This window comes from Apus apus, chromosome 9, assembly GCF_020740795.1.
Source record: "Apus apus isolate bApuApu2 chromosome 9, bApuApu2.pri.cur, whole genome shotgun sequence".
In the NCBI taxonomy this organism is placed as follows: Eukaryota; Metazoa; Chordata; class Aves; order Apodiformes; family Apodidae; genus Apus; species Apus apus.
Window position 1 is genome coordinate 7,998,655 of NC_067290.1, and position 17,034 is coordinate 8,015,688.

At 40.8% G+C, this 17,034-nt stretch overlaps 1 protein-coding gene across 2 annotated transcripts in view; it reads right to left on the reverse strand.

Annotated features, from left to right (window-relative positions):
* SLC6A6 (solute carrier family 6 member 6) overlaps positions 1-7,060 on the reverse strand; it is a 117,602-nt gene extending 110,542 nt beyond the window's left edge. For both annotated transcript variants that reach the window (XM_051627906.1, XM_051627902.1), the window contains exon 1: positions 6,973-7,060. The gene's annotated coding sequence lies outside the window, so the exon portion shown is untranslated. The remainder of the gene's footprint in view (positions 1-6,972) is intronic.
* Between the last annotated feature and the right edge of the window lie 9,974 nt (positions 7,061-17,034).

Consider the following 17,034-nt stretch of genomic DNA (forward strand, 5'->3'; position numbering starts at 1 on the left):
CAGACATTGCAGACAGATGTAGAGGTTGTCATATGTGTGACTCTGAATCAGTACATGTGGCCATCAGGTTACCTTTATCAAAAAAGGGCAGTCTGCAGCCCCATGAAGAGGAATTATGAAGTTTTTTTGAAGGAGGTAGGCATTTTTTGAAAAGATGCCTGCCAGCAACCATGTTTTACTGCATTGTTAACATGTAGGGTAAAATATACTGGATAACAGCATCTGAAGAAGTGAAGCTGTTCTTTGGAGTCTCTATATTTCAGTGTCTGCATTAAATATGGAAAAAAACCTGAATGAATTTCAGTGTATGTTCCACTGCATCAGCACTCATACTTTCTGTAGCTTCCCACCATTTCTCATATAATAACATCCAGCAACAGGGACAGATTTTCTTACTTGAGTGACCCCCTACACTCCTTTAGTGTTTCAGGATTTGGAGGTAATTTTGATGTCAGGTCTTTAAAAATGTATCCACAGTCTTTTCAGGGACAAATTTAGAGTTGTAACTTAGCTAGATCACTACATGGAGACAAAGGAGGAAAGCTGTTGTCATTGCAGTGATTGTTGTTTCCTACAGCATCCTTTGGCTGCCTTCCACTCTCTAACTGCCCCTTGCCTGGCTCCCTACTCTCAGTTGTCCCACTTGGAACAATTTATTTTTATCTTGAACTATTTATCTTTATTATATCTTATGTTTCATGGCCCTGCATGGACTATCACCATTTTTTTTATGGTATCTTCACAAGTCATAATAATGACTTATATAGCTAGGCTTGCTACACAGGTTCAATAGTGCAAGCCCTTCGAAACACATTCCTCAAGTCCACTTTTCATCCCATTATCAAATTGGTACTGAATAAAGGCCAAGTGGAAAATCCCAGTATGAAATGCACTCCTGATGCTGACACATAACAGCTGTGTTCAGAATAGGTTTGGTAAGAGACCTTACTGAATGCTGGACTATGGGAATTGTTTGTGTCTAGTCTAGTTTGAATGATTTCTGGGATCTCAGGGTCCAAGTCTCACATTTTTCCCAGGTAAACATTTTAGAGGACTTATATATTAACAATATGTCATTAGCCAGAATCAGAACTAGTTCTGTTTAGGCAGTTACCTTGGACAGAAAAAAAAACATTCAGCCAGCAACTCCGAGACACAACCTGGTTCCAGGCCTTTAAATGATGAACAGTTGCTTCACCAACTATAGCTATTATTGAAGCTGAGGCTGGGGATTCAGGATTACAAAACTACTTGAAGATATTAGGCAGGTCCTTCACTGCCTGTTGAGAAATAAAACCAACCAAAACACAACAGCTAATTTTTGAGAGTTTTAAAGCTTCTTTGCTTGCTATAGTAGAATAAAAGAGTCACAGTGATGGTTGATAGTGACCTTCAGCCACACCAGGTCCTTTAGCACACATGTGCCTTGTGCTGCACAAAACAGGGCCTACAGATGCCTGTGCCCAGGAGCACCCCTGCCCGTAAGATCCCCAGAGGGGTTTTGCAAACTCCTCATATGAACTGTTGGATTAAATTACATTTAGCTTGAGCCATCAGCAGCTCATCAGTTGACCTCTCGCCCTGCTTCTCAATAACTAGGAGCATCTGACATAAAGAAAGCCCTTAGAGAAGGCACAGGGAAAGAAATAACCATGCTAATTAAGCTACACAAAGTGCCTTGCAGGAGAGTGCTCCATTCCAAGCACACCCTGACATTTCTGACCCGTTACAAGCAGTGGCAGAAACATTTCAGGAATTTAACGTCGAGCGTTTAATTGAGACATAGAGGAAAAGAAATCAGTAGAATTTACAATTGATTTCTCCCTTACAGCTAAAACATGTTAGCTTGGAAGACTTAGTAAATATTCTTAGCCACTAATGTGTCTTTATTTTGATTGTACAGGAGGTAAATAATCTTCATAAACGTGGTACAAAACCACAGTGGTCTGGCATATTTATGATGAATTCTTGGCTTGTAGTGCAAATGTAAATGCAAAAGTACATACCCTGATTAACACTTAAATACCAGTTTTTCTAATTTATGTCCATAATTTGAACTTAAGGACACAGAGGAATGCTTTGAATTTTACATATGATAAACATTTATTTCTGAGAGTGGACCTGTAAAACTGCAGTCTATTTCATAATACACTAAGCACCTTTCACATCCAAAACACCTAACTTCTACAGTATCCTCATAGGAAACATTGATTTATCCATTTTAAAAACATGAATAAACTGAGGCCTGAAAAAAGCAAATTAATCACCAGGGTCAAAATGTATGTTAGATACAGAGCTGGGGAGAGAAACAGAAATCCTGACTCAGATTCCTAGTTGTCTGCTCAACCAGGTTGATGGTATTCCTTTCTTTGTCTACATTTAGGAAGAGATTTTCTGGATGTCCCATTCAATAAAAGGAATTGAATGGAAGATAACTCTGCTTCCTAGGATGGTTTGGAGCCCCCAAGAAAAATTTCTTCATAAAAATGTGTGAACTGTTACCTAATTTGGGTAATATTTTCACAAGCAGACAAAATTCAAGCCTCCTATATTGTAAAAGTAGTTCTCCTTTTTAATTTACTCTATAATCTGCTACCTGGCATCTGTGGCTTCATCCAGATTCACATCACTGGAAAGAACCTGCTAGAATGCCCCTTTTTATAGCTATAAAGATGAGCTCAAAGCACATCTCAGGCTCTGAATATTTAGGAATTTTGGTTTAGCTCATACTTATGACAGATGTCAAACTGGGATAGCCTTTTAATACTACAGCATATTAAATTAATTGCTTGTGATTAATACAGGAAGATCAGAACTAATAAAAGTCCTTTCCATCCAGGTGGCTTTATTCAGTGTCTGGAACAAGACATGACTATTTGGACTGAGTCTCTCTAGACACATTTCTCAGTTTTTCCTGCTAGTGGAAGCAGAGAACTGGATGTGCTGTCTCCTAACACTCTTGTTTGTGCCTCCAGCTATGTTTAATCCGTGCATCAGTGCTGCAGCTTGCTACTACTACTAGCTGAAAGTGTGATGAACCTGAGAAGAATGGGAATAAATAGAGCCTACAGTTACGACATTTTCTGCCTCTGATCTCCTAACCAGAGCAGTATCCTGCAGAGACAGAAATCTAGATCCCACTGAATGGGAGAAAGTTGACTGGAAAAGGCAGCAGCATCCCTTTGATGGCAGAGCCAAGGGAGAAAACCATCTAACTCTCCCTTTGCAAAGTTTCCACTGGACCAGAAACAAAAGTAGCATTCAGTTTGGTTACACTTGAGACTGGTTTTTCAAATACTTATCTGGAATTCCTATTTTTTTCTCACATTCTGGAAGCTGCATGATGTGCCCTCGTGCCTTCACTCTTCTCCTGTGGCCATGCAGCCTGGCTTGGGGAAATCTGTGCTCTGACTCGTGCTGCTCTGCATTTCCTGATGGCCTCATGTGCTAGTTTAAGCTGCCTAATAGGGCAAAAAGCTATTTGCACGTTAAATATTATAGCAAACAGGAAATAATACAGTTCTGTTGTTTTATTTACATACAGAGCAATGTAACTGGCTCTCCACTTCTCAGTCTTGTGCTGTTAATAAAGTCCATGTGAGGAATATACAAATTTACATCATGTACAGAACCTGTCAACATAACTAGTCTCTAGCTAGAATATTTTCCATGCTGTGTATCTCCATATAGCCCATCTTTCTGAGACATGTGACCCAGAAATGTGTCATCAGGACACATGTAGTCACCAGACTGATGAAAGGTATTCAAGGGAAACAGAAACAACAATACTCCTTCTTTCAACCTTTGCCCAGCTTGTTGCCACTGCTCTCTGAAAAAGTTAGAGACATAAAAAGAGATGTCATCATCCCAAACTTGGCCCTGGTTTTACCTTTCATACGACAGGCTTCTTTGTAATGCCATATTGTTCCAGAGATTATGAAGAAAAAGGAACTAAAAATCCACAGATGTCATTTTTTAAAAGCAAATTATCACTCCCACGCAATGGCTGAAAGGCAAACTCGTACCTTAAGACTTGCAACTGGCATCACTGACATTTTTCATTGTCCAATCAAAATCGTGAAAATAAAAATAAACAGAATCCACAAAGAGAGAAATGCCCTGGATTTTAACATTCTTGCACAATTCATAACCAAAGCTGTGGTCAGCAACACGGAGAGAGAAAGATGTTTGGTTGTAAGTCATGAGTTTGAGCAGTCTCACTGGCCTCTTGTGGAAACGTTCCAAATTAAATGGATGTCCAAATTAGAAACATTCAGACTAAAGATGAGGCATCACAAATAAGCTCTTTTGTCTAGAATAAATAGAACTAAAACAGTCAAATACTCAGGAAGATAACCGATGCAACATTGTTCCCTTGGGCACCTTCATTAGCAATTAACCCAGGGTGTTTTAAATGCCTAAAACAATGAAACTGGTGGACAAGCTATTCTAGTACTCCAGGCACGAACTGTCCTCCTAATCTCTGCTCACCAGGTCTCCCCACAGCCATGTCCTTTTGATGTCTGACATCTTCCTCCCACCCTCCAGCTGGTGACTCACTATTTAATCAGTGCAGCCATCAGGATATTCATGTACCAAATCAGAGCAACCCTTGATCTTGCTGCCATGACCTCTGCTGTGCCTGTTCCCAATTTTATTACTTTCCCTCATTGTGCCAAATCTAAACTCAGACTGTCAGCACTTTAGGGCACAGATCCCACCACACACGGCATGAAGCGTCCCTCTCAGTTTCTACACAGCTTATGTAAAAAAACCCCCACATCTTAACTGCCCAAAGGGACAAAAGAAGGTCTGACTATGGTTCTCAGGCCTGATTAGGTTTGAAATCAGGGATAGAAATTCCACTGGCATCAACAGTGCAGGATCAGGCAGAAAGGGACTGATCCCAAAGGTATTCCTTAAAGTCTCTTGAAGGGTCTCTGTCTTCTGTAGGATGAGGAATTTCACCTCACAAATTGAAGTCCTAAAGCAAACAAACAATTTTAACAAGAACAGTGAAACTCCTCCAGCAACACTTGTTAGAAAGTCACGGCATTAAGGACCCTTGAGATTTAGAGGTCACTAGAGGTTATTTTATCATTCTCTCTGTATCTTCTTCACAAGAAAAATAAAGAAGATGGAAAATAAAAGTTGAGATTGTTACAGCAGACGAATATCTCTACTTATAGAAAGATAAGCCTTTTCCCCTGAATTCAAGTAATCTTCAAAACATGGCTATGACCTGCATTGCCATGCACTCTACACGTCTGTATAGTCTCTCCACTTCCATGTCAATATTACCCTTGTAAAGCACGTTTTTTGGATAAAATGTCATATAGCTCAGCTGATCTTAAGATCACCTCCAAGTCCAGTTACTAGTTAGAATGAGGAAGGGAGGTGAGAATGAGTGTAAGTGGGAGGACTTTTCTTTATGTCAGATTGACACTGGATACTTTAACAAAACAAAACAGTAAAATAATGTCTTGGACATGATTTGTTTGATTATCCATACATGGATTGTCTGTACCATGGATTGATCTGCTCCATCTTGCCTCAGCTGCACCACAGCCAGGACACAGACTCACACCTGCTGACAGTTTCCTGGTACCTAAGTTTATTCCTGTACTCTAAAGAGATGCACCTACTATATTTTTTAAAAATGAACAAACTGAGTAGTCACTGTCTCCCTGGCACATGTTTTGTATTAGCTGTGGGTAATCTGCCCCCTCCCTCTCCTTCTTCATTATCTGGATAACCAGCTGCAGATCTCTGGAGGAGCAGTTTTGGTAGGCATCACAGGAATGTATATGAAAGAAGGAGCTCAATCATGCTAATATTTTCATTACAAAACCAGAAAGTTGCTGCCTTCTAAACACCTGCATTTCAGATCCTTTCCTGCATCCAGTAACCAAGGCTGACACTTCTACACAGGTCAGGCTCCCTCCTCCACAGAGCTCATCAGCCCAAGCTCTGTCTGGAGGAAATCCACACTGCCATGGATTTAGATGAAGCTTAATCATACAGAAAAACAGCAGCCTGTAGAAAAACAGGCAATGGGCAGCAGTGACCTCTAGTTCTCTTTGCAAATGTCCTGTTGCAAAGGTGCTCTATTTGTATTTCTGTTGAGAAGCAATAGAAGGGCTCCAAGGTGCTAAGGCACTGTTTGGGCTTTACAGCAACCGGAGCTCCTTGCTCAGTGGGGTGGAGCTCTGAGCCTCAGGCTAAAAAAACTGGCTGGTCACTATCCAGACTGCAAGGATTTCAAAACATTTGGTACCCGTGGGCCAGACCTACCCATTTGCAACACGTTACTTTCTCCCGGTGCCATTTACTCCCTTCCAAAAATGCCACAACTACTTTTACTGAGATGTAGCTCAGCTTTGCTCTCTGAAGGGAAAACACACAGGACTTTTGGACAGTATCTGACATGATTCTGTTCACAGCTTCCAAACTCCCCTTTAACCATAGCCCAGGAATTCAGTGAATGGATAAATCACTCTGAACTTCACAAATACCTTCTTCATGCTGCATCCATAGGTATCTAGAGAAAGAGAGCACACACACATCAGGATGCAGGATATGACTCAGATCTACCTAGGAAGAGTCAAATGAGGCACCAGAAACATTGCAGACCTGAGGAATTAACCTGTTTCTTTGGACCTGAACAGCAACCTTAGCCCATGCAGGCAAGATTAACAACAAATGCATATTTTTGCATTATTTATCCAAAACCAAACATAACATATTATTCCAGGGCATCTCTTCTCAGCTATGCTGTATTCTATGGGAGATACAAGAAGTAAGGCTTATAGTTGTTTGGGAATAACAAGAGGTACAGAGTTTGTAAAAAACACATCCAAGCATTATTAGCTAAGAATAGACCCTTCCTTTCCTAGATTCTACTTTTCTGATTCTGATAAAGCTGTTCCCTCTGTAACAGTTATTAACCCCAAGATTTGCTTGTTTACTTACCTATTAACAGCCAGATATACAAGGGGGTGTACTTTTCTTTCTACTGGGTACAGGTGCTGTGAGCTACCAAAGAGAACCCCCTGTCTCAGCTATCACACATTCAGTTCAGGACTGTGACTTCTCTGAAATATCTAGTGATATAAATTCCTGGAACAAAAAGGGAAGGAGCCTTATGCCATACGTGTGGGAGCATGGCTACACAGAGATAATACATGTCAGCTTCAGGAGACTGGTAACAGCAAAGTTTTTTTCATTGCTTTTATCACCTACATGTCTATATATGGGGTATTACTGGAAATCATGTGACTTCCAGAAATTCAGCTTCCCTTGTTTGTAAACACATGTAAGAATTTCACTTTCTGATTGCTGGAAAAATGAGGTAAACTTTTGCTTTACAGAAAAATTGTGTTCCTGAACATAATTTCCTTGATTTATGCTAATCTTATAAAACTGCAATATTCAGCTATAACCTTCTTTTCAAAAGCTTGGACGCAGTGGCATGAAGGTATGAGATTTCATGAATTCTGTTACTCATTATGACATTGTAATCAACAAAAAAATACCTACATGAAATTATAATAATTAACTGCACTTGGCTGCATTTTCTCTGAGAGTTTCTGCATGTTCAGAGTGTGGGAGTACTGACTCACTCTTTATGAGGAGAACACAGTATAAATTCTGTTAATTATTTGTGCTGAGGACTGATATCTACAATTCATTTATTATTTGAGGATTACAAGGCTCTAGCAATTTTTCAGTTAATATGGCAGCTGGCTATGATACAGACACCCTGTAAGATCTTGAGAAACCATTTTTCAGATTGGGTGGGAATACTTTAAATATACTTTTGTTCAACATTTTTTGGTATTTCTTCTTTAAATGTACTCGCTTGTCAAATGAAACAATCTCAGCAAGTCCAGCAGGACAAAAAGCAAGGCTCAGTTGCAGCTGGAGTTCAGAAATAGATATGCAGTACCAAAAATATTGTGTATTATTAAAGGTTTATTTGAAGAAGAAGTGCAGGACTGGAAGTTACTTTCCTGCCATATTTCAATCCCCTGTTATTAAAAGTCATCTCAGAACTAGCTAACAGTTTGTTAATTAGTGGTCACTATTAAATAAAATTAGAAACAAGGGAATAACAATGCAACAGAAACCATGACACACTTTAGACCCCTCCCAGACAACCTCACAAATGGTCTCTGTGTTGAGAACACTGCCCATGCCTGGATCTGCTCTGAGTCTCCTCAGTTCCACCACTGAACCAGCAGCAGCAGAAAAATCTGTATGTAGCAGTAGGTGTTCGTATAAACTAAGAAAATATGGCAATAAGCAGGGAGGAGGAAAGGGAGATGAGGGAAGCAACAAATGAGATGACACAAATTACATCAAGCTTAATAGAACTTGTCAAGGCCTTATCTTGCTGTAGATCAGCTGCTGTACTTAGCTGAGCTACTCCACCTCTCTGATAAACTAGAATTAATCCCTCTTAACTTCAGTGCCATTTGCATCCAGAGTTGTGTGTCTCTCTGGCTGTCTCTAGGATATACAGTAGGAAACTAATGGAAAGCACCTGATAGAATCAGTCAGATAAGATGGCTGATGTTCTCTCTACAGCCCAATACTTATTACAAAACAATATTTTGGGCTGAGATGACTCAGAAATCAGCATCAGCTTGCCGACTTGGAAGGCCCTAGGATGTTTGCTTCAAATAGTATCTTGGTAACAATTTTATATGTCACATTCACATACACAAATCCATACATAATGAGATTAAAGGTCACAGCTCCTTAGGAGAAGCCCTATTCATACTGAAATACAAAAAGAGTCTGCTGTCTACAAACAGAAAACTTATAATCCAAAGGGAATTAAGGAAGTGAATTGATCTGTTTCTACAGCTCTGCTCCATAATAGCCTGTAGCAAGAAGAGCCCCATAATAATTTTTTCATGCTTATTATCTGGCATTTTTATCATGCCTGGCTTTCAACTGGGATCATTATGTTTTGGAGAAAGGACTTATTCTGAAGACTCACCTATCAAAAAATCTATGAGTTTTTTTATGTCTAGGAGCTCCATTAGGACAGGAATGAGCTATTGCATTATGTATCAACAACTGACACGTGAACCTTGAGATGATCATAGGTAGTATCAAGGAAAAGAAACAAACAGTTCTACTAACAGAAATACATTAGAGATTAAGCATAGCTAAAGAGACGGACTGGGTCAGCTATAGGGCTACATTCATACTTTAGTAAAAACCAACAGTCCATTGAGTCATGGCACAAGCTGGCCTGTAAGATACCCCTAAGACCTTTTCTTTACCTTGCCTGATCACTAGTTGCATGTGAAAACTACAACTATTTCAAGCATCATTATTAGATCTGTACTTTTTTCCCACAGGTTATTTTGCAGAATGAAAAAAAGGTATTTGGGGAAGTGTCTGGGAAATTAAAATCATGTTTCAATGTGAAAAACCAGTCTGCCTAAAAGGATATATTCAGAAACCCCTGATTTAGAGTTAAGCATGTTTCAATGGATTACAAATAACCTTAAGGGCAGCTCCAGAATTAAAAGTATGAAAGGTTTTATTATGAAAATAAACCCTCAAATTTCTGAAACAAAACAAAGGCTTGGTTTAAGCTCTGAAAAAAACCCTGTGGAGAACGGTCCAGACTGGGTCACCAGAATTAGAGAAAATCACTGGTTCTGCACAAATCTGGACATACTTGAAGCACACCTGTGAGTTTAAGCATGAACAATCTCTATGGTTTCATTACAATTATTTCTACACTTTAGATATGCACATAACACAAGGGGTTGAACATTATGATCTTCCAAGATCCCTTCCAACCCCTAATTATTCCGTGATAAAAGCCTCAATTAAGTCTTACCTATAAATTCAGTTTGGAGCATCCTGCAAAGTCAGACACCATCAAAAGCAAAGTTCCCAAGGACCTTCACAGAGAGGACTGAAGATTAAGCACCACTATTAGCTGCTATTTGAAGCTGTACAGGCTTGGCATATGGTCACATCATCATAAGGCAGCTCACAAAGTCTTTACCTTGCTGCAAACAAGCAGCAGTAGAGAGTTTCCTTGCTCACAAGTCTCTAGGTCCACCCCGGTGATAGATTTAATGTTCAAGAAACCCTACCTCTACTTGCTCTCAGGTTCTTGCTCACAACAGTCTCCTGGCTTCCACTCTCTCTAGTACCTATTTAGTTCCTATAACATCAATCAGGATAACCAGGCAACCTGGTTCCACCTTGTGCTGTGGCCTAGTACCTCCAGCATTGTCTCATGGCACCTTGCCCAGAGCTGGAACGGGACCAGTCTCTCCATTTTTGAGCCTGAACGACAGCACATGGGAGACCCACTGGCTGCAAAAACCATCCTGTCCACAAATACCTCTCAACACTATTAAACAAACACCACACAATAGTTTTGACTTTACCTCTATGTTGTGCTTTGCACGTAGCCACAGCTTGGTATTGCACCACACAGACCTAATGTTTGTTTTTTGACAATGGTCTGTGTTGGCTTATCAACCTCTGGGCCTCATTTCCCACTCCTGACTCAAACTTGTGCTATTGCTATACTTGCTCCTAATTGCCCAAGATCTAACTGCTTTCCTTCTCTATACCCTGGGATGGCATATAGGGTGCTGTGGACATTGTTCAAGATACGTATCTCATGGTGCTGATGTTCCTCTTGTACTGACATCACTTTGGTATTATAAAAGCCCACCTGATTTGTCAGTGATGCTTATTTTTTTGTGATTTCCAGAGGACAATTCAGAAGGTTTCCATAAACCTTAAAAGCTAGGCTTCCAGGAGGCCTTCCCAGCATGGAAATTTTGACAGTAATCCAATGCTCATGAGGGGATTCTGCAGGGCTTTGAGAAATAGGGCTCCCATCAGCAACTAAGGCACTGCAAGTCCCTAGGCTGGCCTGAACACTGACATCACTGACAACTGCTTATTACTGCTGCCACAAAATATCTCCAATAATCATTTTTTAACCACCTTTACTAAACGTTCCTAAAACCTAGTGTTTTTTTAATAATGATGAGGTTCAAAATTAGTGCAAGCAACCCTAATTTCCTAGTCAGCTTGTACTTTTCATTATGAATACTCTAAAGAAAACCACCAGAGTCCCAAATAACAGTAGTTTTCTCTTAAGGCAAATAAATTCAGGGCCTAGCCTTGGTAGCTTTTGAAACACAAGGACAGTAAAGGAGGCCATTTGGAGACTCACTCTGAGACAACCCACTTATTTCTGGGTCCATATTAGCTGCACAGACCTTACTCTGGCCAGACTAATTCCATCAAAACCTAGGTTATCTTCCACACTGAGGTACCTGGCTCAGCACTGGCGGCTTTTCACAGAGGAGTGCAAGCACATCTTGCTTGCAATGGGAGAGGCATTTGACTTTCCAAGTTAGACTCTAAGACTTCACAACAACCTTAAAAATCCTCCATCTCTTCCCATCAAGACTGCTGATTTTTTTTTTTTTGCTTGACAGATCCTGTTTCCCACAGACCTGTCTCTCCTCTCCTTCTCCTTGTCCCACATCCATCCCTCCAGAGCTTTCCTTGCTCCCATCTCCCTAATCATCTTGGGATCGTTTCCAGAGATCTACTTTTAAAAATACAGCAGCATGTTATAAACAGGCCAGGCTTGTCAGCTTTAAAACTCACTCAAGTTACTGTTTCTGAGGCAGGAGCAGGGAAAAAGGATATTACAAGGGGACCCCCTGGATGTGACCACTTATCTCTCTACATCAGCAGTTCCCAAGCTTTTCAGCTTGCAGCCTCATTTCCAAGCTTGTGACCTCTCTTCCATCAGTGTGCCTTGGGGCTGTGACCCTAACTTTGGAAACATCTCATCTGGATCAGTCAAAAGTGACACATCAAGAATAATGATCTAGTCAGTGCCATGTTTGTTTCTGCTCCTGAGTGGCATGATTACCTCGAATTTCAGGTTAAAACTTGTCTCTTTGCTTGTTTTTAAGTCTGGAAAGAATTTCTGGGTGTCACTCAGCCAGCAGATAGTGAACTCTGTAACTTTTGACTGTTCTGGTAGAGACAATTATATCCCAACTGACCTGGTATGGCACTGAGCCCATGGTTGCAGAGTTCAGCTGTGCCTGGATGAAGCAGAAATGTTGCTTCTCTGCAGAAACTGGAAAAGTCATTGTTTTCTCCATTTGCATGTCATGATCATTCACATACAATTGTTACTAAACCCAAATCATTCCTTACACAGTATCATGGTTTCCTCTACCACACGGTGCATCCTCACTGCCTCACATGCACACGCAATTGTACAAACTCTAGTAACCACTTTTCCCCAGATCAGTTTGTCTTTCTCTTTACAGTCACTGAAAATGTGTGGTTAGTGAAAAGTTTAATGTTCAGATTTCTAACTCTGCTTTGACATCTTTGCTCACTGGTAAAAGAAGAAAGTGGGGGGAGGAACAGCAAAGTGGTTTGAAGAGGCCTTGAAAACACTACAAAAAATGCTGAACTTTCATAACATTTGCAGTTCAGATGTGCTACAGCTAGTCCTGCTTTGGAATTTCCCTGGAATTAAAATAACTGAAAATTTTTCAACTACATTTTTTCCACATCATATTCCTGCTCAGCCTGTGTGTCTCTGTAGAGGTGGTTCCACTACCGCATTAAAGGCCAGTTCCTTTAGCTTTGCTGCCCACAATCTCTCTCACCTGGTACACTCTTGTTCTAATTCTAAAGCAGTTGTTTGACTTCCTATTTGACCTCCCTGTATTTCATTGTTACTGTTTTTCAATTTAAACAGCCCAGAGATATCTGCCTAGACATACCAGGCTGGAATTTGGGGAATGTAAAGTGGAAACTTAGCAGTAGTGACAACACCTGGAAGCAGCCAACCCTCATACCTGCCTTTGGAAAACACAGAAAATAAAACTTGAGTCCAAGGGGAACCAGTTAATATGAGTGTGTTAAAGGATCCACCACCATCCATGCAGTTCAGGGGATCAAGTTACTGAAGGAGACAGAGAGGAGAAAGACATTTGGGGTCTATGGCTTGGCACCACTCAGGCATGCGTAAGCACACGAGGCAATTGGATAAAACTCCTTTTTGCAATTATTCAGGTTCCATATGAGATTTAAGCATCTAACTTTGGTTGTGGCCAATAACAGAGAGTAGGTGGGAAACGCTTCAGCATGAAAGACAACCAATGAAGCCAACATCAGGGCTTCTCCTTCCTTCAAATACAAGGGCAGAGCCCCACAGCCTGGCAATGCTGGCCAGCAAAGGAAGAAAACGAAGTTATGCTTTGTTAAAACAAAACTTGGTGAGCACCAGAGCACATCACCAGCAAGGAGAAATTCCTGCTTGAGTCTGTAATGACTTGCATGAGACAATCACTTGTTTGCTACTGCACAGCACTCTCAGAAGTGTTACTGATCCCTACTGAATCGCAAATGGTTCTCTTTCTTCCTGTCTTTTGTTGACACACTGTGCCTTTAAAAGTGCACCAAAGGTCAGGTTTGTCTTCCACCTTCTCTTGTGCCTTTAAGAAATGGAGAACTGGTGGAGATGTCAAAGCAACCAGGCTTGAGAAGCTGGTGTGGTTATTCCCACACAGTTGAGCAAACTCTGAAAAATCTCTGCCCAAGACATCTCTAATTTCAGCCAGGAGGGTTCAGACAGACAGGAGTTTTCAGGGTTGTGGGGAGTTGTCTGTGATTGAATTTTGCCTTTAAAATAGAAACATAGCTACTTGGATTTGCTTCAACTAGGATGGAATTAAAAATTTAGCTCGAGACGATCTAGCACTGGACAGATCCCAAATCTGCAATCTTGCAGTTTCTAACCTCACAGTTAGAAAACACGTGTCTTCATGAATAATGTTCTACATAAAGGAAAAACTATGCTATTAAATGAAAAAGAGATACCAAAATCAAAATGCTATTTTCCACCCTAGTCATGCACATTAAAGAACTGGTAGTCCCCAACTCCACATAGACGAGATGGAATTTAGTTTAAAAAAAACCACCGAACAAAAACACATAGACAAAGCATTTTGACTGATAGAGATAAAATTTCCTTTTGAATAAAATGCCCATGATCAAAGGTTTATGGCTGAAAACCTAATTGCATCATAGCTGTTGTAGCTATGTGGCTTCTGAATAATGAGGTTAGACTCCCATTTGATTTATCAAATGCAGGAGGGTTCTTGTTTCAGTGGTGTATGGAAGCACACTTTGAAGTGCATATCTAATATCTGGATGAAGTTCTCACATACAGGTGCAATGCTTGTAAAACATCCAAGAAAATATAAAGAGGCATTTAAGGAAAGTCTCCTCCAGCTTAGAACAGAAGTTCCTCTCTTAAAGATTACAAGCCCAGTCAGCTGTTATTCAAGCTTTTACTGCTGATCCAAAGAAACCAAACAGCACATAGATGTGTTAGAAGGTGGTAGATTCTAACTCTTCAAAAATCGATTCAGGATTATTTTTTCTAAAGGTCATATGCTTTATTAATCCAATAGAATATGGCACTGGCAAATATTTTTTAGAAAAGGTGGATGTCAAAGGATAAGCAAGTGGAGTTCAGCTAGATCCCTGTATTAGCTTTCAAAGATGTATAATCATAGTGGTTCATGTCATTCAATGGCCACGTCTCTCCTACCAGTGCCAGCAGCCAAGACTGCAACAGACAACTTCAATGAATGTAGACTTCAGGGTATCAGAACCCTACTCTAAATTAGTATAATTTTGAGGGAGGGAAAAGTTGGGAAGGTATGTGAAAGATGAAAACGTGTATGAGAAAAGAGAAACCTTGTGAGAATTCACAGAGCAGCCACAAAACAAGGGACAAAGAGAAAGTCTAAAGCAAACTCTGCTCACCAGTCTGACAGGCCTCCCAGAGGAGAGTTGAGCTGACAAGCCTTGATAAGGTTCCCACTACCTAGGACTCTACACAAAATGATGCTAAGGGACCCATTCTGCTCAATTTATTACAGAAAAGATAATAATTCTTGCTCCTTTTGCTCATGTATCAGTTCTGAATTTGTGTCCATTAACCACAAACTACATAGAAGGGAAAAAGCAGCTGGTGAAAGAATCTTGCAAAGCGTCAAGGGGATTTACTAAAAATCTGTAATTCTGAGTAAGAATAGCTGACAGAAAGTTCATAGGGCCTCTGTGTGCTCCTGTACCTGTCAAAGATCTAGATAAAGTAAGATTTTTATTTGTGAAACGGAAAAATACCTGTAGCCCTTGAATGAAGAGGTTTAACTTTGAAAAAACAACAAAGACATAAAAGCAATAACTGACCACAGTTTGTTACTTCTTGCCCTTCATTGGCATTCAATCCTTAAACCAGCCCAGGAAAGACATGGAAAATGAGTGCAACTGGGCATCAACATGAGAGCAGTGAGTCTCACTCCACCAATGCTCAAAGTAAGAAGCTTAACTGTATTACATGACTGTAAGATTGCATGTGAGACACCAAATTTTCCATCCCAAAGATAGAAACATTTTACTCACATCAGGAAAATGACTGCGGTCCTACAAATTTGGAGGCTGATGAAATTAAGACAACTTCCTTTGAAGGTGCTGAAAGACACAAATGCCAAAGCAAGACCAGGGAACCTGAAACTAGTAGTGCACAAGACTATCATGAATCAACAGAACAGCCCAGTGTTGCTGGGGTCAAGCAGTCAGGGGAAAAAAAAGAGCCACAGGGCATGGGTATTTCAACCTGTGTGTGAACACATCTACCATCAACATAGCATTATCTGTGTGTCATGCACAAAAGCAGACCCTATTTCTGTGCACTACCCTTGAGGAATGCTGCAATATTGCCTTATGACATGATACTCACAAGATGGGCAGTTCTCTAAATCAAGTGCTTTCCAATGACAGATAGTCTTTCAGACTTGCTTTTCTTAGTGGATGCTTTTTCAAATAGCTGGCTGTCCAGTGACTTGGAGTCACATGCTTGTGCCATTGATCATTCAGAAAGTACTTCAGAAATGCTTTGGGAAAATCCTCAGACCTGCATAGCTAAATAACAGAGTTAAGCCAGTCACAGAAACTCCCTTCTCTGCTGGGAGCAAGTAGAAGACAGGGGGGGATGTTTCCACAGGCAGCACCAGAGCTAAGGCTAAGGAGTGAAAGGTGCTCACCTGTTTGAAATCCAGGGCTATTGCTAGTAAACAGAAGAGCCAAAATAAATGGTCAGTGGATTGCCACATGTAAAGATATTTACACAATGAGGGTGCTGAACTGGAAGAGAGTGCTGGAATTATATTTGGTCAGCTCCTATTTTTTCAAAAACTGCATCTCTGCAAATGAGACAACAGAGACAAGTCAGGGGACACAGACTGACCACACAGACAGGGACAGATGCAACTAGAACTAAACCCAAGAGGGTGGCAGAGACTGCAAGGTAGGATCAGTCACCATTTGGGAAGAGCAGCAGGGGATCCCCTGGCTAGTGCCTGATAATCATAAACAAAGCTCACAGCACCGGGATCCCAATGAGCTGCACTGACATCACCTCTAGAACTTGTGCTTTACTAATTCCCAGTGTCACTGATCTGGGACCATTTGTGTATCCACAGAATGGCAGTTCCTTACTCTCAGCTATCCTAATTGCATATACCTGGTAAGGACAGGAAGGGGGGCACAGCAGCTTTAGAGGGACAAAGACATTTTTGGATCCTTGCATGTCCCTTCCTTTTCTCTGATATGAACTAAAGCACCTAGAACTAGATGTACTCTGTTTCTTAGTGCCCACAGTGGGCCCCACTGTGGTGTATCTCAGCATGGCCCATTTGCACTGCCCCCATGCAGTGTTTCATGAGCCAAAAGGAATATATGAAGTGGGTTGTTCTTGACTCTCCTGCCCCCTTTCTACAGCCTTTGAGAGCTGCCAGGACAGCATATGAGAGCCTAATTACAAGCAGGAGTCAAGTCTTGCTCTAAGAGTGACTAAGAAGTTTGTTAAAGTGGCTGGTAAAGGTGACTGGAAAGTCTGATGTGTGCAAGTGCAAAGCCTACAGC